Source organism: Lissotriton vulgaris, chromosome 1_1 (assembly GCF_964263255.1).
Source record: "Lissotriton vulgaris chromosome 1_1, aLisVul1.2, whole genome shotgun sequence".
Lineage (NCBI taxonomy): Eukaryota > Metazoa > Chordata > Amphibia > Caudata > Salamandridae > Lissotriton > Lissotriton vulgaris.
The window spans coordinates 148,797,181-148,818,628 of NC_141685.1; the positions used below are offsets into that span (position 1 = coordinate 148,797,181).

At 46.8% G+C, this 21,448-nt stretch overlaps 1 pseudogene; it reads left to right on the forward strand.

The window, feature by feature from the left end:
• Positions 1-20,804, forward strand: part of LOC147737877 (uncharacterized) — a 32,484-nt pseudogene extending 11,680 nt beyond the window's left edge.
• Positions 20,805-21,448: the final 644 nt, after the last annotated feature.

The window sequence follows — 21,448 nt, forward strand, 5'->3', positions numbered from 1 at the left end:
CTAAGAGTATTTACTTTGGATTATCACGAACCACTTGAGCAAAGACTGACGCCTTTTTGAATCCTCCATCATTTTACCCGTAAGTTCTGAGTTTGTTGCATTCCCTTGCTGTAGGCGTTTTTAACCGGTTTGCACCAGTCATGTGAGATAGTCGTGCCAGCTTTGTCATATAAAATTATATTAACTTTCCACATTGTTTTTTCGAGTGACACATATAAGTTGATGTGAGTAATAATAACTTGGTAGTCATAGAAATGTGCCTTGAAGATTATGTGTATGTCTCCACACAGAGACGTGGAGTATATATCCTGCCGTGATTAGCTTGGCCGAGACCTCCATGCAGACCCGGTAGCAGCCATTCCTGCAAGGTAGACATGCAGGGATACGTTCCGTTGATTTTGAGATCTTTTTAAGAGGCATTTGAGCACAGATTGTAGCACCCTTGAACTCTTGGGATTACTTTGCTTATGTTCTCCTTTTCTTTGACACTTTCCTATTTATCACAGAGCACTGTTCCGAGGAAATGAATTGAGTAGAGTCATGCTCACGCTATCCTCTCTCTGTTACTTGCTAAAAACGCACTTTTCGCATTTCTCGAGCTCTACTGTTGTCCACAGCTGAGATTCACTCGATTGGTGACATGTTTGGGAGATTGTGGTGTCGTTGATCCCCACATACATTTATATAAATTGTAAATATCTAAATTATTATGTTTAAGTATACACAAGAAGGTGTTTTTACTTGTGTTACAGGTTTCCTTTCAATCAATCAATCAAGAGTATTTGTAAAGCGCGCTACTCACCCGCTAGGGTCTCAAGTCGCTGGGGGCTGCTACTGCCCGAAAAGCCAGGTCTTGAGTTGCTTCCTGAAGGAGAGATGGTCCTGGGTGAGTCGTTGGTGGGTGGGGAGGGTGTTCCAGGTCTTGGCTGCCAGGTAGGAGAAGGATCTTCCTCCAGTGGTGGTTCTGCGGATCCGTGGGATGGTGGCGAGGGCGAGGCTGGCGGAGCGGAGCTGGCGGGTTGGCGTGTAGAAAGTGAGGCGGTTGTTGAGGTATTCGGGGCCCAAGTCGTGGAGAGCCTTGTGTGCGTGGGTGAGGAGTCTGAACGTGATCCTCTTGCTGGCGGGGAGCCAGTGCAGGTCCCTCAGGTGGGCGGAGATGTGGCTGTGTCGGGGGATGTCCAAGACGAGTCGTGCTGAGGCGTTCTGTATGCGCTGGAGTCTTTTCTGTAGTTTGGCAGTGACCCAGCGTAGAGGGCGTTCCCGTAGTCCACACGGCTGGTGACGAGGGCCTGGGTGACCGTTTTCCTGGTTCCAGTGGGGATCCAGCGGAAGATCTTACGGAGCATGCGGAGTGTGTTGAAGCAGGAGGAGGTAACGGCGTTAACTTGCCTGGCCATCGTGAGGGAGGAGTCAAGGATGAAGCCCAGGTTGCGTGCGTGGTCCGTGGGCTTGGGTGGGGGGCCCAGAGCAGGGGGCCACCAGGAGTCGTCCCAGGCGGAGATGGATGGGCCGAGGATGAGGACTTCCGTCTTGTCTGAGTTCAGTTTCAGTTCAAAAAAGGGGTCAGCCCTCAAAACTCATGGACCTGGGTCACTGTGTAAGTATAAATAAGGAATGGTCCGAGTTCATTAACAATAACTTGCATTCTAGTGTATATTAAGAACACCACATTTCCGATTCCTCTTTGAATTCACATAATATAATGAGAATGGGATATGCAGTGTACATAATTCAATTATATTTATTACACATATAAGCTCATCAGTTATAGTTCTCACTGCATATATTTAATTCAAAATCAAACGTATTTCATCATTATAATTATGAAAGCATTGTATTGTAGGTGCTCTCAGTGCAAGGAGAAAGGGGAGTGAAGGGTTTGTGAAGGACAGGGTAAAGGTGGTGTGATAATGTTATGTTATGTTATGTTATTTAAAATTTATAAAGCGCGCATACGCCCAGGAGCTTCTTGGCGCTGGAGAGAGATAAAAAAGAACATAACAAAGGATGTACCAACAAGAGTCTCTATTTCAAATAGGCCTGTGTGAAAAGGTGGGTCTTGAATGCCTTTCTAAAAGCAAGGAGATCCTTGCTCTGTCTGAGGGCCAAAGGCAATGAATTCCACAAGGTGGCTGCTAAAAAGTGGAAACAGCTGCCTCCCTGTCGTTTCTTCTTAAAGCGTGGTACCTCAAGTAAGTCTTTATGGGCTGATCTCAAGCTGCGTAAGGGGATGTATCTTCCAATCAGCTGCCTGATGAACAGGGGGCCCTTACCTTGCAATGCCTTGAAAATGATGCACCCGGCTTTGAATTCGGCTCTTTGAGCCACAGGTAGCCAGTGCAAAGTCTCTAAACCTGGTTTTATCGATTCCCATTTGGGTACATTGCAGATCAGTTTAGCGGCTTGATTCTGTAGGTACTGCAATCTTCTAAGTTGACCTACAGGTAGGCCAAGATAGAGGCTGTTTGAAAAATCAATGTGGGAGAGGACTAGGGCCATGACCACCTGAATTAGGGCAGTATGAGTAAGGAGGTGTGCAATTTTCCTAATTTTCCTTAGTTGAAAAAACCAGAGGATACCACAGTTCCAATCTGGGATTTTAAAGTAAGGTCCTCATTGATGGTCACTCCCAGGCTTTTTACTGTTTGTGATTTTTTAGGGGGGAGACCCATGTCAGAAGGCCAGAAATTAGGGCTCCAGCTGATTTCACTCTTACCGGGCAAAATCAGCTCGGTTTTCCCCGGGTTTAATTTGAGGTGATTTAAAGACATCCAGCTCTGAATTAAGGTCATGGTTGCCTGAAAATCCTCCACGGCATTAGGTGAATTGAGTACGAAGACTAGCTGCAAGTCATCTGCATAATTATATACAGTGACTTTGTGCTCTCTTAAAGCAAAGAGAAGGGGCCGCATATACCAATTAAATAATAAGGGAGATAAAGAAGAGCCTTGAGGGACCCCACAAAAAGAATTGATTTTGGGAGCTGAAAAGGATCCTAGGCAGACAGACTGGGTATGTTCAGATATGAACGATTTCAGCCAGGCCAAGGCAGAATCTCTGAGGCCGGCCTGTTCGACACGGTTGACCAGAATGGAATAGTCAACCGTGTCGAATGCTGCGGACAGATCAAGAAGCACCAGGGCTTGGTGAAGATTTTTGTCGGCATTGGACCTCAAGGTGTTCTGAACGGCCAGTATTACTGCCTCAGTAGAATGACCAGGCCGGAATCCCTCTTGGTAAGGTTGTAGATAGCCCGAATCTTCCACAAAGTTTGAGAGGCAATTGGTGACATGAGCCTCCAAAATTTTGGATAAAAAGGGCAGCAGGGATATAGGCCGATAATTCGTGAGGTCCAAAGGGTCAATACCAGGTTTCTTAGTGAGGGGTATCAATAAGGCTTGCTTGAAACTGCTGGGGACTATCCCTGATGTGAGAGAGTTGTTAAGCAAGGTTATCATGCTATTGGGGATGGCCCGGCCAATTTCCCTCATGATTTGAGGAGGACAAACATCCATAGCGGAGCCTGATTTGACTCTAGTCAGTAACTCTAAAAAGACTTTCAAATCAATGGGAGGAAAAGAGTGTAATGTTAAAGGATTAAAAAAGATATCATCCACAGGGGGGCAAACTGGAAGTGTGGATATGTTCTGTTTAATCAGTAGAATCTTTTCACTGAAGAAATCATTCACATTTGAATTGTAACGCCTTTACAAATCATGTATTTACAATGTTCCCACATTACATCACACATAGATGAGATTCCATCATTCTTTTTGCTCTATGGTGTGTAGGTTTATGGCGTAGTCTACGTTTCGACCCCCGTGGTGTGAAAGGGTTAGTTATCCCTCATGTTGGGGTCTTCATCAGGACAAATGAGAGCCTGGAAAACATAGCATTAGCTTGTGTTATTAATCTATGTGGTGAACAGACACTTAATAGTAGGTCTATTCAGCGAATTACCTACATATAATATGGCGGACGGTTGTCCTTGCGTCACATCTAGGGCCTGATTGTGCTCCTAGTCGTTTCTGAAATGTATAGAGGGAGGTTTTGAGCGGGAATGCTAATCACCTCTTTAAACCAAATCGCATGGAAGTGAAACTCACTCTTTAACACTAACTTAAAGTTTTCATCCTATGGTGTAGCGGAGCTCATTGGGAATTCTTCGTATTTATCTTCATCATGCGCCACACATCTTTCTGAAATAGGGCATGAGATAAACTAAGGTCAATACAACAATTGGCACCGATTCAATTATGCATTTAGAAAAACTAGGTGTGATTGTATGGCTGATTGATTTGCATACAACTGCCGTGTTAATATAAGTTAGGCAAAATAAATATCATTGAAATGCCTGTATTCGTTTAAAATATTTAATTCCCCTTCGTGAGATTATGTGGCTGGATAGTGGGTTTGTATAAAATCGCTGTGTTGGTATAATGTTTTGCCGTTAGGCCAAGTATTTGTGATTACTGTGCCTTCGTTCGTTTAAAAGTATTAAATTCTCCTTTGTGAGATAGTGTATTTTTAAGGCCCTAAAGCATAGGCCGTGGAGGCCAAAACGCCCTTAAATCTCGGTGCTGTACACTGCATTCTTTAATCTTTAAATTAATTACCGCGTGAACCCCGCAGGGTGGGTGCCACTTGTAAGATCCTGTTTAGTGCTCCAAGGAAGCACACATACCTGGGATCAGTCTTGTAATCGACTTCTCGCGTCGCGTCCTCCAATGTTGTGGAGCTGCGATCCGCGAGGTGCTGCCGCTAGATGCTGCAAGCAGGGGCTCGCCTCAGGCAGCCAATCCGCGGCTGCTCTGTGTGAATGCCCCAACGTCACACTGGGGACTCTCTCTGAAGAGTATATCGGGCTCTCTTGAAAGAGTATTGCGTGGTATGGGGGCGCACAAAGTTAACACATCGTGAGGTACATAGTTATATTCCTTAGATGACCTAGTTTTTTGTGATAAGTGTTATGGAAGTGAACCATTTCTTTTATTAAAAGGGGTCATTTATCACTCAGTGGAGGGATGTTAGGTACTCCTAGGCAGTCTTAAGTCATGTGTGCACTGCGTGTGTCATAATGATCGTAGGATCCACTGTAATCATAAGGGTGAATGCCAAAACTTGGCCCGTCGGTGTTCATTGTATGGGCTTACAGTCGTTCTCATCTTTCTAAAAAACGTGGACACAGTGTCATATAGACATATCGCTGCAAGGTGTCTAAATTGGCAAGTTGGGCACATCGTTGTTCATCTTATGGTTATTGGATTTCTCATAACACATCTATATACATAACGACTATTTAGCATCTATACATATAACAACCTATTGATACATACTGAATGGCAAAGTTAAACACATCATTATTCAGCTTATGGTAATTAGATCATACTGTCTGAATGGCAAAGTTAAACACATCATTATTCAGCTTATGGTAATTAGATCGCCCCTAGGAGACCTGTGTGCTATAGACACATTCCACATATGTGCTAAAGAACTTAAAGATTTGATATTCATATGGTGGCTGTCATAATTACACAACAAAAATGTAGGGATAGTATTACATACATAACACTTTGGTTGCCAGTCTGTGTTGTGTTCGCATTATAAATAGTTACGGTTGGTGATATCAAGGGATTATCTGTGTGAGGGGTGGTCTCTGACACCTGACATATGTGGTTGGTGCGTGGTATCAAGCTGTCTAGGATGTGGCCTGTCTTTATTCAGGGTATAATCCTGCTATCTGTGCAAAGTTCGCGTCAGTTCATTAAGAACATCATTTATGGTTTTAAACTTTTGCATCCATTTACATTCTCTTATGTTTAAGATGGAATTGAGATTGCCGCCCCGTGGACCCAGAGTGATTTTTTCTAGTACAACCCACTTCATAGATTCTGGTGTGTGAGTTTTTTCCTTGTAGTGTTCCACCATGGGTGCCCCTGTAGTCTGACAACGAATTCTGCTGCAATGTTGGAAAATTCTGTTCTTAACTTTCTGTTTGGTTTGCCCTATGTACATGAGTTCACAAGGGCATATGATCGCATATATGACTCCACTTGAGTTGCAATTTGTAAAAGATTTAAGATCTGCAGTTGAATTGTTATGGATGACTTGTTTGGTTTCCCAGCACGTAGGACAGGCTTTACATGTTGTGCAGCGAAAGTAGCCTACTACTTCCGGGAGATTCAATAGTCTTTGTATAGATGGTGCTTGCGGTGTATCCAGCAGAGAACGGCCAACATAGTCTCTGATATTCTTTGCCTTTTTGAAAGCGTGCATTGGGGGTTCCGGACTTTCAATGATGTCTGCTACAGGCGGCTGAGCTTCATCCAGTCTGCGATGTCTTTCATTCCGTCCTGGAAGCTGGCTCTGGCGGAGGTGGGGTCGTTGGTGGAGAGGATCAGTTGGGTATCTTCGGCGTAGGAGATGATGTTGAGGTTGTGCTTGCGTGTGATGGCTGCGAGGGGGCTCATGTAGACGTTGAAGAGGGTGGGGCTGAGCGAGGAGCCTTGAGGTACGCCGCAGATGATCTTGGTGGCTTCTGCGAGGAAGGGCGGGAGACGGACTCTTTGGGTTCGGTCGGAGAGGAAGGAGGTGATCCATTCCAGGGCCTATCCTTGGATCCCGCTGTGGCATAGGCGGGTTGTCAGGGTGCGGTGGCAGACCGTGTCAAACGCAGCCTAAAGGTCGAGCAGGATGAGGGCGGCGGTTTCTCCATTGCCAAGCAGGGTCCGGATGTCGTCGGTGGCCGCGGTGAGAGTGGTCTCGGTGCTGTGGTTCGCTCGGAATCCGGACAGCGATGGGTCGAGGGAGCCGTTCGTCTCCAGGAAGGCTGTCAGCTGTTTGTTGACGGTTTTCTTGATGACTTTTGCAGGGAAGGGGAGGAGCGAGATGGGGCGAAAGTTCTTGAGGTCTGGGGGGTCTGCGGTGTGTTTCTTCAGGAGGGCGCTGATCTCTGCGTGCTTCCAGCTCTCCGGGAAGGTGGCGGATATGAAGGAGTTGTTGATGATGTTCCGAAGTTTGGGTGCGATGATGGAGTCCGCTTTTCCTTTGGCCCACAGTCCTTATGAGGCCCAAATTAAACAGGCTGAAACGCGTCGACCAGATATAAAAAGAAGCCCTATACTATTCGAACTCATGTATAAAAGAAATATTTGTAACACCTGTTAATCGTGTAAAAGGGTGTAATGACATATATCTTAAGAGGTATTGACACAAGGGCGATCTTGATTAATGTGAACTGCGAATAGTATTTTTGTTCTTCTAAGTTTGTTTCGCAGCACCACCAACCTTAAGGTCCTAAGGATTCTGTGTTGTCTTCAGATACTTAAGTGTATTGTTTGTATGTTTTAATGTTCTTGTAAGTAAGTGTTTATTGTACATGGGATGAAAAAACATATATAAAATATCTGGATATGTAACGATTTACATCGGATCTACAACCTAGTGTGAGTGTGTTTTTGAACTAAGACAATTGGCTGGTTAGAGAATGATTTCTCATTGATGGACTAATTCAGGTTTACACCATTTATTAAAATACTTGTTGCTGTATCCATTCTGCTGCATTGCTTTTGTTCTTGCTTGGTCTTTCTTGCCCAGATGTAGGCGGATTATTAGGGCAAACCTCCGATTTTGATAAAAATATGATGCAGACTGGGCAGAGGATTTGGGGAGGCCAGTGGTCTTGACACCTCACCTGACCTTGGCATGCATTTCTTCCTACCGTGGCTAAGGAGGATAGAGCCAGTTATGCAGTGGTGTTGCATAGGGCAGCCGAGGCTCTCCACCTCGAACTCCCTACGGTGGCCGTTAGGACTAACCTCCAGACAGAAGTGCTCCAACCGGCAGCTACCTGTTCGGAGCCCTTGCTGCCTTTTAAAGAAACACTGTCAGACGTTTTTTTGGGCACCTGGCCCAGGCCCAACACAGGGGCTCCTGTGGATAAGAACATGGCCTGACGCCATTGCCCGCCACGGGTGACCCCCCTCTTCCTTACCCAACACCCCACCCCTGGGAGCTTATTGGTCCAAGCCTCAGCATCCCAGAGCGGGTTCTCCACCGCACCACTGGATAGGGAATCCAAGAAGCTGGATCAGCTTGGCAAGAACCTGTTTTCATCTGCCAGCTTAGGGCTGCGGTAGGTGAACACTGCTTGCCTTTTGGGCCGTCATACAAACTCTCTGTGGGACACGGTTGCACAGGTGCTGCCCAACTGCCCAGGGGAGGCCCAGGCAGTTCTTTCCCAGGCGGTTGTGGCTGGGAGAGACGCAGCTAAGTTCACCATACGTTGTGGGCTGGACACCGCCGACTCACTGGGCAGGTCGATTTCAACGACAGTGGCGGTTCGGCACCACGCCTGGTTGAGGACAACTGGCTTTTCAGGGGATGTCCAGAATACCTTGATGGACATGCCCTTTGATGGCATTCGCCTTTTTTGCAATAAGGCCGACACGGTAGGCCACGAGCAATTTCTGTTCACCGTGCTCCCCTTTGGCCTTACCAGCACCCCTCGGGTGTTCACGAAAGGGATCGCAGTGGTCGCAGCTCATCTGTGCAGATCAGGGGTTTCAGTCTTCCCCTATCTCGACGACTGGTTATTGAAGGTGGGCTTGGCCCAGGCAGTTGTCTCCCAACTCCAGACAATGGCTGATCTCCTGCATTTGCTAGGGTTTTCCATCAATGTGCCAAAGTCGCACCTGGTTCCCTCCCAGAAGCTCCTTTTCATCTGAGCGGTTCTGGACTCGGCGTGGTTTCGAGTTTATCCTCCCGAACACTGAGTCCGGGACATTCAGGCTATGATTCTGATCTTTCAGCCTCTGTCCCGCCGGGTTTTGGTCAGGATGACCCTCCGGCTCCTGGGCCGGATGGCCTCCTGCATCCTGCTTGTGGATCATGCCCGATGGCATATGCGGGCTCTGCAGTGGGACCTGAAGTTTCAGTGGGCACAGCATCAGGGTAACCTGTCCGATCACATCCAGATCTCTGATGGCACTGCACGGCAATTGCAGTGATGGCTCACCAATCTCAATTGGCTCAATGGCAGATCCCTCTCCTATCCCCAACCGCAACATATAGCTGTGACAGATGCCTCCCTTCTGGGATGGAACGGTCACATGGGGAGGCGGAGATCCGAGGCCTGTGGTCTCCAGAGGAGTCCAGGCTCCACATCAACCTGCTGGAGCTTCGGACGATCCGACTTGCACTGAAGGCATACTTCTCTTATGTCATGAGGAGAGTATTGCAGGTGTTCACAGACAACACCACTGCCATGTGGTACGGCAACAAACAGGGCGGGGTGGGGTCGTGGACCCTATGCCAAGAGGCTCTGCGCCTCTGGGCTTGGCTGGAACATCAGGGCATGTCCCTTGTGGGTCAACACCTGCCAGGTTCCTTGAACGGCAGGGCAGACTAATTCAGCCGCCGACAGCCGCGGGTGCATGATAGATCACGAATGGCGTCTGACTCGGACGTGGCGCAAGGTCTCTTTCAGCAGTGGGGAGAGCCTTGGTTAGATCCATTCGCCACCGAAGGGAACACGCAATGTCAGTTTTGCGCGTTGGAATTTCCAAGGCGGCACTCGCTCGGCGACGCTTTTTGCTGTGAGTGGAGTTGCGGTCTGTTGAATGCCTTTCCGCCTATACCATTTCTGCCCAGAGTGTTGTAGATCAGGCGCGACCGGGCCAAAGTTATTATTGTGGCTCCAGACTGGGCTCGAAGAGTATGGTATCCCGAGCTACTCAGTATGAGCATCGATTCCCCCAATCCGTCTGCCTCTTCGGGAGGATCTACTGTCGCAGAAGCAGGGGACGGTCCTCCACCCCAACCTGTCTAGCCTCCACCTCCTTGCGTGGAGAATGAGCGGCGGCAGTTGACGTCTTTCAGCCTGCCCCCGAAGTCTGTAATGCTATTTTGGCAGCCAGGCATCCCTCCACTAAGACGGTATACGCCTGTAGGTGGAATAGGTTTGTGACATGGTGCACAGCAAAGGCATACTTTTTTTTCTTCTCTCTTTGGCCCAGCAGGGCTCTGCTCTGGGCTCTATCATGGGATAACTCTGGGCCATTACCGCCTTTTTAAGGCGCCCAGACCAGCCTTCCCTTTTCAAGTCCCCTGTTGTAAATAGATTCTTGAAAGGCATAACACACATGTTTCCTCCTGTTCCTTTTGTGATGCCTCAGTGGGACTTGAATCGAGTTCTTACCTTTCTGATGTGCGCTCCATTTGAGCCACTTCATAATTGCCGTCTTCGTCTTCTCACTCTAAACACTGCTTTCCTGGTTGTCATCATCCCTGCGAGAAGAGAATGTGAGCTCCAGGCTCAAAACGTGCGCTCTCTTTCTATTTGAGCCGCGCACAAAAGTTCCGGGTGGATGACCAGCTCTTTGTTGGCTACATGGGCGCCAAGAAAGGTCAGGCTGTGCACAAATAGACCACCTCTCGGTGGGTCATTCTGTGCATAAACGCTTGTTACTCTTTGGCTAAAAAGGAGCCTCCGGTGTGGTTGTGCGCCCACTCTACCAGGGTGACAGCAGCCACTACTGCTCTGGGACAAGGAGTTCCCTTGCAGGACACCTGTCAGGCAGATACGTGGGCTTCACTGCACACGTTTGCCAAGCACTACTGCCTGGACAGCCAAGTCCGTAGAGACGGCTTCTTTGGCCGTTCTGTTCTCCAGGACTTTCTGGTGTGATCTTGGTTCGCAGAACCACCACCGGGGTTAGTATTGCTGGGGCATCTTTTCTAAGGTAAGGAAATCTATCACTATCTGTTTCTTTCAGATGCACAAGTTACTTACCTTTGATAACGATATATCTGTAAGAAACATTAGTAGTGATAGATTCCTTACCACCCACCCATCCTCCCCGTTCTGCAAACTGATTTTTAGTGTTAAGGTCATCCCTTTCAGGGCCTTAGTTTCATGGCACCAGTGGTCAGTTTCTTGCACGGAAAGTCGTGTACAGAACTGACGTCAGTGTGCGTTGGCGTGTCTTAGTAGCTCAAGCGACGTCATCCCGACGCCAACTATGTACGCGGAGCCGCACGACGACGCCTACTGACGTGCAGCAGTACTGCTGACGAAATCGGATCCAGTCTGACACCTGGGAGTAATTATAAGGTAGGGAATCTATCACTACTAATGTTTCTTACAGATATATCGTTACCGAAGGTAAGTAACTTGTGCTTCTGATAGATACATCTGCCAGTGGATTCCTCACCTTGTGAATATCCCCCTTGCCTCAGAAACATTCGGAAATTCTTTTGTAGCTTCATGCCGACGTGGACGTGGACGACGTCATAGAGGCATGGCATCGCACGCTACTCCGGTGACGTCAGCGACACCACTGTAGGCCCACGCCGGCGTGATGACGTCAGTTCCCTTTTTTCCGCATCGTCGACGCTAACGGTTTCGGGGAATCTCTGTAGCCTCTTAGTAACTTTATTGCTATTTTCTTCACTTTTCTGTTTCTTTGTGTCCTTCGCGATGTCGACAAAGAAGACTGGCTTCAAGCCTTGCAGAGAGTGTGGGAAAATGATGTCTATTACGGACCCGCAGAAGATTGCATCTGGTGCTTAAGTTCCGATCATGTGTTGATGAATGTCCTTCATGTCGGAAGATGAACCCAAAGGCTCTGCGAGAGAGAGAGACCAAACTTCTGGTGGCGAAGCTGAGAGGGAAAAAGTCTTCGAGGTCTCGTTCGAGAAGGGCGAGGTCGAGATCGGCGTCGAGATCAAGGCCTCGAGCGGAGTCGTCTTCGAAGTCATCATCAGATCATGCTTCGAAGTCAAGGAAGAAGCATAAGAAAAGAAGACATGAGTCCCGACGTCACTCCGGTAGGGATTCGGACTCGAGGTCGAAGTCACCCAAGAAGGTACGTTCGAAGGTGGTTCCTCCTCCGGAGGAGGAGGAGGAGGACTTGGATCCAGAAGGTAAGGCGTCACCTTCGGAGTCGCAGGTTCCGGCTCAGTCTCCGGTACATTCTCCGGCGTCGTCCCCGGCCCGTGAGGATGAGGAAGAGGTTCCAGTGGGTGAGAATTCTGCGCCTGTGGAAGAGCCGAATTCGGAACCACCTCAAGGCCAGCCCGAGGGTCTTCAGCCACCATTTCCAGCCCCGGGCCAAGACCCATCAGCGTTTTTGAACGCTATGTATGGAGTGTTTTCAAGGGCTTGGTACCCCTCTGGTTCGCCTTCGGGTCCCATGGGTCCACTAGCCTTCAATTTAGGAGTTCCACACTCCTATGCTCCGGCTCCATTTATGCCATTCATGCCGACTCAGACACCACCGTGGCAATACCCGGCTCCGCCGAGGTTGTCGACGCCGATACCGACGTCGTCTGCTCCGAGTCGACCTCGAGACCAAGCCACTATGCCATCAGATTCGATACCGACGTCGGTTCCGGATCCGTCGGAGTCGTTGATGGATCTGACGGCGTGGCGTGTGAAGGAAAGGTCCAGGAGGGAGACTCAGCGCCTCATAAAAGAACAGAGATATACAGAAGCTCAAGCTGAAATAGAAGAAGGTGAGCTTGAGGATGACTGTTTCGATAAACTGGTGGAGGCTAGTGGCCTGGAGTTTTCTCCAGAGTGGGAGTTACCTTCTGTGTCTGATGCCCCTTCAAAAGACGTTCAGCCTTATCACTTGGTCATGAGGAAGGCAGCGGAACTTTTGAATTTGACTCTGCCAACAGTAGAATTTAAGTCCAATCTACTAACTGAGGTTCTGCATTCACCCAGTTCTGTGGTGGAACCATTATTCCCCTTTAATGAAGCTTTAACGGAGCCTTTTATGGAAGTTTGGAAAAAGCCACTTACAGCACCAGCAATTTCCAGTAGTGTGGCAAGAAGGTACAGGGTTGCTCCTGAAGACCCTGCTTTTTTGACTTCTCATCCTTCACCTGAAAGTTTAGTAATCCAGGCAGCCTGTTCTAAAAAGACTATGAGTGCATATCCTCAAGTGCCTGGGGATAAAGATGCGAAGAAACAAGATCAGGTGGCTAAAAAGACCTTTTCTTCTGCGAGTATGGCATTAAAGTCAACCAATGCCACTTGCCTTATGGGGAGATATGTACATGCTCTCATGGACACACTGCGTCCTCTGGCACCTAAGAGCCCTGATGACAGCAGGAAGGATTTTGAAGAGGTGATAACGGATGCACAGGCAGCGGCTCATCAGGTAATACAAAGTGGACTGGACACTGCGGATTCGGTGGCACGCATCATGGGTTCTGCGGTTGCCACAAGAAGATCAGCTTGGCTGAAATCTTCAAACCTTTCAGCAGATGTTCAGGCTGCTTTGTTAGATCTGCCGTTTGATGGTGCTGGACTCTTTGGTAAATAAGCTGATGCTGCCTTGGAAAGATTTAAGGACAGTAGGGCTACTGCCAAATCTTTAGGGCTTCAAACCAGGGGTTCTTCTACCAGAAGGATTAGAGGATTCGGACGCTCTTCCTTTTGCTCCTATCGGCAAGGTCAGCAGCAGCAGCAGCAGAATCCCTTGTACAAGTCGTACAGTGGTAAACAAAGAGCTTGTCCTAGAGGTCGTCAGGCCTCCTCCTCCTCCACCTCTTCCAACCCCCCAGCCTCAAAAAAGCAGCCCTAGATCCGCCATTCAGGATCATGTGGGTCCGGTGGGTGGTCGGCTTACCCACTTTCTACAGGATTGGGAATCGGTTACATCAGATCTTTGGGTTCTCAATCTCGTAGAAAATGGGTATGCTCTTCAGTTTCGGGAATTTCCTCCCAATTACCCTCCTTGCCAAGGTTTCTGCATGGAGGAACACATCTTACTTCTGCAGGAGGAAGTACAGACACTATTAAGAAAGGGTGCGATAGAGATGGTTCCTGAGCAGGAAAGGGGTCAGGGATGCTACTCCCGGTATTTCCTGATTCCCAAGAAGGATGGCAGACTTCGTCCAATCCTGGATCTCAGGATCGTGAATCTTTATCTGAAACAAGAGAAGTTCAAGATGCTCACCCTTGCGCAGGTTCTTCAGGCAATGCTGGAAGAAGACTGGATGGTGTCGCTCGACTTGCAGGATGCATATTTTCACATCTCAATCCTGAAGTCGCACAGGAAGTATCTCCGTTTCACGGTGGGATCGTAACATTATCAGTTTGCGGTCCTTCCTTTTGGAATTACTACTGCACTTCGAGTCTTCACCAAGGTGATGGCGGTGGTGGCTGCACATCTCAGAAGATCGGGGGTTCCAGTATTCCCCTATTTGGACGACTGGCTGATCAACGCAGAGTCGTCAGCGAAAGTGCTCCAGCATCTGCAGGAGACAACTCAGTTGTTGTACCAGTTGGGTTTTTCAATAAATGTACCCAAGTCTCACCTGGTGCCCTCCCAACGCATCCTGTTCATAGGTGCGGTACTGGACACAACTGTATGTCGTGCATTCCCTCCTCCTCAAAGAATTCGCGACATACAGGAAATGATTCCTTTATTTTTAAATGGAGCAGTCGTTCCAGTCCTGAAGGTCCTTCGCCTGCCCGGTCTGATGGCTTCTTGCATTCTGTTGGTCAACCATGCACGCTGGCACACGAGGGCACTCCAGTGGTTCCTCCGCAGGCAGTGGTATCAACACAACAGAGATCTCAGGGAGTCTGTGAGGATCTCCAGAGAAACTGTGGCGGATCTATCTTGGTGGAGCATGGAAGGCAATCTTTCTCAGGGAAAGCCTTTTCATCTGCCTCCCTCGGTGGCCACAGTGATTACGGATGCATCCACTCTAGGTTGGGGTGCTCATCTGGGGGATCTGGAGGTCAAAGTTCTTTGGTCTCCAGAGGAAAGGTTGCTTCACATCAACCTTCTAGAGTTACGGGTGATTCAGTTGGCACTTAAGGCCTTCCTCCCTTCCCTTCGCAGTCGGTCTGTTCAGGTCCTGACGGACAACACCACCGTGATGTGGTATGACAACAAGCAGGGAGGAGTGGGGTCGCAGTGTCTCTGCGCCTCTGGTCCTGGGTTCAGGACCATCAGATTTGTCTGTTGGCGAATCATCTGGCCAGAGTTCTGAACGTACTTGCAGACAGTCTCAGTCGGCAGTTCTCGGCCGACCACGAGTGGAGGCTTCACCCGGAGGTGGTTCGTCACGTCAGACGTGGGGGACTCCTCGTGTGGACCTGTTTGCGACTCGCGAGAATGCTCACTGCCCGTCATTCTGCAGTCTCCAGTATCTGATGCAAGGAGCCTTGGGGGACGCGTTCCAATTGAGTTGGGGAAATCAACTCTTTTACGCTTTTCCTCCCATACATTTGATTCCTCGGGTTCTGAGGAAGATTAACCAAGACCGGGCCCAAGTTATTCTGGTTGCCCAGGATTGGCCAAGAAGGGTGTGGTACACGGATCTTCTCCACCTCTCCTCTCGCCCGCCGCTCCGTCTCCCGTTCAGGGCAGATCTCCTCTCACAGATGGAGGGGCAGGTTCTACACCCCCACCTCCAGACATTACACCTTCATGCCTGGAGATTGAATGGGGCAACCTGAACTCCTTTTCTCTCCCACACGATGTGGTGGATGTCATTCTTTCGGATAGGCGTGCCTCCACTAAATCCATTTATTCATATAGATGGTCTAAATTTGTCTCTTGGTGTGGGGAGAAATCTGTTGACCCTTTGAAGGCTTGTTTGTCCGATATTTGAAGTAGTGTGGCTCACTGGGTGAAGTAGTGTGGCTCACTGGTTAGAGGCGGCAGACCCGAGAGCAGAGGATGGCCCGGGACCAGGGTTCGATTCCCGGCGCGGCAGGTTTCTGGACCAGGGTCAGCGGACTCGATAATTCTCTCGCCTCGGTGCCCACTCTGATCAGCGATCACACTCGGCAACTCTGGGCATTAGCTTGCCTCATCTTCACTAACGGCCCCACCAGACCGCCGGGGATGCCTGGTCTCACCCTGGAGATACCCATTAAGGGACCATCTCTCAGGGAAGCCAGGAAGGGTTTCGCAGTGGTCGAAGTGCCTTGGGACCCTACGGGTAAGTAGTGTGCTATATAAATGCCTATACATTTACACATTTACATATTTTTCAATTTGTTCTTTCTTTGGCACAGCAAGGATTTGCTGTTGCCATAGTCAAGGGTTATCTTTCGGCATTGTCGGCATTTCTCTGTTTGCCGGATCAGCCGTCGCTTTTCAAGTCTCCAGCGGTTTTAAGGTTTTTGAAGGGCCTCACAAATAAGTTCCCTCCTACTCCCTTTATTGTGCCTCAATGGGATTTAAATCTTGTTTTAACCTTCTTGATGGGTTCTCTCTTCGAACCCTTACACAAGTGTCCCATGAGGCTTTTGTTTTTTAAGACGGTCTTCCTGGTTGCGATCACATCGGCAAGGAGGGTGAGTGAGCTTCAAGCTCTTAGTTCCAAGCCCCCATTCTTGACCATTCATGTTGATCGAATGGTTCTTAGGACCAGGGCTGCTTTTCTCCCTAAGGTGGTAACTCCCTTCCAACTAGGACAGTCTATTACCCTTCCTACCTTTTATCCTCCCCCTCACCCTTCCAAGGAGGAGGAGAGACTACACCGTCTGGACCCAAAGAGGGCGGTGAGCTTTTATCTCGATAGGACTAGAGACTATCGAGTGGATGACCAGCTCTTCGTTGGATTTGGTGGCTGCAAGAAAGGAAGAGCGGTGCACAAGCGCACTCTTTCAAGATGGATCATCTTCTGTGTAAAGATCTGCTAATCTTTGGCCGGTAAGGAACCTCCAGAGGGTATAAGAGCTCACTCTACTAGATCTAAGTCGTCAACTTCTGCTTTATCTAGGGGTGTTCCTGTAGAGGATATTTGTAGGGCTGCGACTTGGACCTCCCTCCACACTTTTGCTAAGCATTCCTGCTTGGATGCCGAGGTGAGGAGGGAGGGTCACTTTACGTGCTCTGTCCTCCAGGATTTTCTGGTATAGGAGAGTGGACACCCTACTGCGGGAGTGGGGACTGCTGTGGGACTCTATTCACAAGGTGAGGAATCCACTGGCGGATGTATCTATCAGAAGAACAAGTTACTTACCTTTGGTAACTCTTTTTCTGGTAGATACAGTATCTGCCTGTGGATTCCTCACTGACCCACCCGCCTCCCCGTTGTCCACTCTTCTATTCCGAAGTTACTGTAAAATATTTGCATTTGTTTCACACTGTCTGTGTTACCTTGACATTTGTGTACTGTGTATACTGTGTATATTCCTACTGTCATTGGTCCGTCCGTGTGCCTCGAAGCCACGGAAAAAAGGGCGGAACTGACGTCATCACCCGGCGTGGGCCTATTATAATGTCGCTGATGTCACCAGAGTCGCGTGCGATGCCGTGCCTCTATGACGTTGTCCACGTCGGCGCGAAGCTACAAAAGAATTTCTAAATGTTGCGGACGCAAGGGGGATATTCACAAGGTGAGGAATCCACAGGCAGATACTGTATCTACCAGAAAAAGCGTTACCGAAGGTAAGTAACTTGTTCTTCTCGGCAAAGACCACACAAACAGATGTAGCCCCTCATCCTTGTCCCGGCACCCCCTCCCTTTTCTCTAAATGTTGTATTTTCCATGCAAATGTAGTAAAGAGTACTCTGGAAATTGCAAGGCCCCTGCACCCAGAAAAGGCCAATTCATGATCTGGTGTTACTTAAACAACTGCAGGAGCTGGGCACCAGTGACCGCCTTGTGCCTGCTGCTTTGGTCCTAGTGGTCTCCTGCTCCTGTTGCGCACTGTGTCACTACAAACTCCTCGCAAAGCAGCTCAAACCTTCTCTACTTCCATTCTAAAAATGACAACTCTATTAATTGAATCGGCTTATAAATATCTCTTTTTGCCAATTTGCTTTTATTAACTATTTCAATTTAATTCTACAGGGTGGCAAAGAATGGACTGTGAAATCAAAATAGTGACTTAATACCAAACAACAAAACCTCCACAAACAAGAATGATTGTTTTGAGAAGGTGAAGACGAACAAGAATGATTGTTTTGAGAAAGTGAAAATGACCCGAAGTTCTAAGTTTGCAAAAACTTTAAAAGCAAGTGTGGCAGCCAACTGAGAACAGAGAAAACTACTAAGCCTGAAGCTGATTTTTCTAATTCAAATATTTTATTGTGCTTCACACAGCCTCAAAGTAAAGAGTTCAGAAGGTTTAATCAAGTGTGAGTTATCAGAATTGAATGGCTTCTTAAAAGTAAATCAAACCCAAATGTAGGTCCAGTGCAAGCACTAATTGCAAACACATTTTCATTACCAGAAGATATTTTATTACTTACAAATGTAAGCAGATAAGAGGAGGTCCATGCACTGCTCATTTAAATAAGTTAACTATTGATGTTAATGCAATCTGATGAAAGGTCCTAGAGAAGCTGACCACGAGCTAAAACATATCCTTGCTTAAATGTCAGCGGCATTGTTAGAACTACTTGAAAGTGAGGGAACACATTTTTGTCATCTGATTATTAAAAGACCAGCGAGAACAAACACAGTGTAAACGAAAGTCCTTGTTAAATGTCTTTCCTGGATTTCAAGAACGTGAAAACACTCAAATAGGACTCAGTAGCCAAAGATACTCTCTGCTAGAAGTAATAAACTTTAATGCCACAATAGTTTAAAACTATCTTTCTTGCAATATCCACGTCTTCCCTTGCCTCTGTATATCTGAACTCAACATACTCTGTACAGTTTTCGGAAGCCCTTAAAACCCACTTTGTTCAGGCTATCTTGAATTATTGTCATTATGATAATGTCCAAATATACTGTTCTAATCCTGCCACTCAATGTTTTAAGCAATCTGACATTATTGAGACATTTCAAACTATAAAATAAATAAATAATAAAATCACAGTGCCATATCTAATATATAGAGAGGATTATGCCACCATCTCTATTTATCAAACTAATTTAAAACTTAGGCAAACATTTGAAATACATCACACTGTTGTGGTAGAAATGAATCATAAATGTTGATTGTCTCACAAAAGGAAATGGACAACATGTCTCAGTAGCCACAGTGTTTAATACCATTTGCATGGAAAAGCAAAGTTAAAAGGAAATGTTTATTTTGCTAATGGTAATCCTTAGTGTTTTCTTGTCTTGCCATAACTTGTATGCAAAAGCACTTGTAAACACTAAACACCAATCTAACATCTTATCTCTGCATTATAAAACTCCTAAATTAATGTGGGAAAGGCTTGACTCATAAAATGAGTAACTGCTGATAAGAATCCATCCTGAGACTGTATCAGACTGTAACCTGTTAGAGACGTCGTCCAAAGTGCAATAGGAATGCTCCAGGAAGATTTGAAGGATGAATAAGCAAAGATGCCTGTTGAGATGAGATGCCAGAAAAGTTTCACTCAAAAATTCAATCTTACTCAACATGAGAGAACACACACTTGTCAAAAACCTTATCAGTGCTCGGAGTGCCAGAAAAGTTTCAGTCATGAATTCAATCTCACTCAACATGAGAGAAGACACACTGGAGAAAAGCCGTATCAGTGCTCGGAGTGCCAGAAAACTTTCAGTCAAAAGTTCAAAGTCACTCAACATGAGAGAACACACACTGGAGAAAAGCCTTATCAGTGCTCAGAGTGCCAGAAAAGCTTCAGTTTCAAAATTAGTCTCATACGACATGAGAAAACATACACTGGAGAAAAGCCGTATCAGTGCTCGGAGTGCCAGAAAAGTTTCAGTCATAAATTCAATCTCACTCAACATGACAGAACACACACTGGAGAAAAGCCGTATCAGTGCTCGGAGTGCCAGAAAACTTTCAGTCAAAAGTTCAAAGTCACTCAACATGAGAGAACACACACTGGAGAAAAGCCTTATCAGTGCTCAGAGTGCCAGAAAAGCTTCAGTTTCAAAATTAGTCTCATACGACATGAGAAAACACACACTGGAGAAAAGCCGTATCAGTGCTAGGAGTGCCAGAAAAGTTTCAGTCATAAATTCAATCTCACTCAACATGAGAGAACACACACGCCAGAGAAAAGCCTTATCAGTGCTTGGAGTGCCAGAAAAGCTTCAATATCAAAGCCAATCTAACTCAACATGAAAGAATACACACTGAGCAAAAACCGTATCAGTGTTCGGAGTGCCAGAAAAGCTTCAGTCTTAAAATTAGTCTCATTCGACATGAGAAAACACACAATGGACAAAAGCCATATCAGTGCTCAGAGTGCCAGAAAAGTTTCAGTCTTAAATTCAATCTCACTAAACATGAGAGAACAAACACTGGAGAAAAGCCTTATCAGTGCTCGGAGTGCCGGAAAAGCTTCATTAGCAAAGCCAAACTAACTCAACATGAAAGAATACACACTGGGCAAAAACCGTATCAGTGCTCGGAGTGCCAGAAAAGCTTCAGTCTCAAAATTAGTTTCATTCGACATGAGAAAACACACACTGGACAAAAGCCATATCAGTGCTCGGAGTGCCAGAAAAGTTTTAGTCATAAATTCAATCTCACTCAACATGAGAGAACACACACTTGAGAAAAGCCTTATCAGTGCTCGGAGTGCCGGAAAAGCTTCAGTCACAAAGGCAGTCTAACTCAACATGAAAGACTACACACTGGGCAAAAACCGTATCAGTGCTCGGAGTGCAAGAAAAGCTTCAGTCTCAAAATTAGTCTCATTCGACATGAGAAAACACACACTGGACAAAAGTCATATCAGTGCTTGGAGTGCCAGAAAACTTTCACTCGCAAATATATTCTCACTCAACATGAGAGAACACATACTGAAGAAAAGCCTTATCACTGCTCGGAGTGCCAGAAATGTTTCTGTCTGAAATCCAGTCTTATTCGACATGAGAAAACGCACACTGGAGAAGAGCCTTAACGGTGCCTGAAAAGCTTCAATCACATAGGTAATCTCATTCAGCATGAAAGAATACACACTGTTCGGAGATAATCTCAAAAGTTTCCTGGGTGGCTAGGAAAGCTTCTTTAAATAGGCTTGTTTTCACTTTTTTATGCATTGTAAGATTAGTTATATTATTCTGTTTTGGATACAGAGAATTCCAAAAGTTTTTTTTTTCACCGTAGGGTTTTTCAATTGTTCCTGGCATAAACTATCCGATTTATATCACAAGATTTCAGGTTGCTCTTTGGAATATAGTTCAGGTTCATTGACTGGTGACATTTAGGTCCATGTCTACCCTTTACTTTAAAGACAGTGCAGAGGATTTAAAATGTTGTTCTGTATGCCATTGGAGGCAAATGCAGTTATTCTGTATCAAGGCTCTGGTCCTCTAAATTTGGTGAGAATTCTGTACTATCTGAAGTATTTTTTCAGCACAGTTTACACATTGAAGCATTGCAGAATCCAACACACAGTGGGATCGTGCTCCAGACGGAATTGTGTAAAGAAAAGAGATTAGAATCCAATCAAACATCAAATCCAATTTATAGCCTTTTACCAAAAACACAGACATGGCCATAAAGGAGAAACTTATAAACATAGATATATTTCTAGAGGTTTCA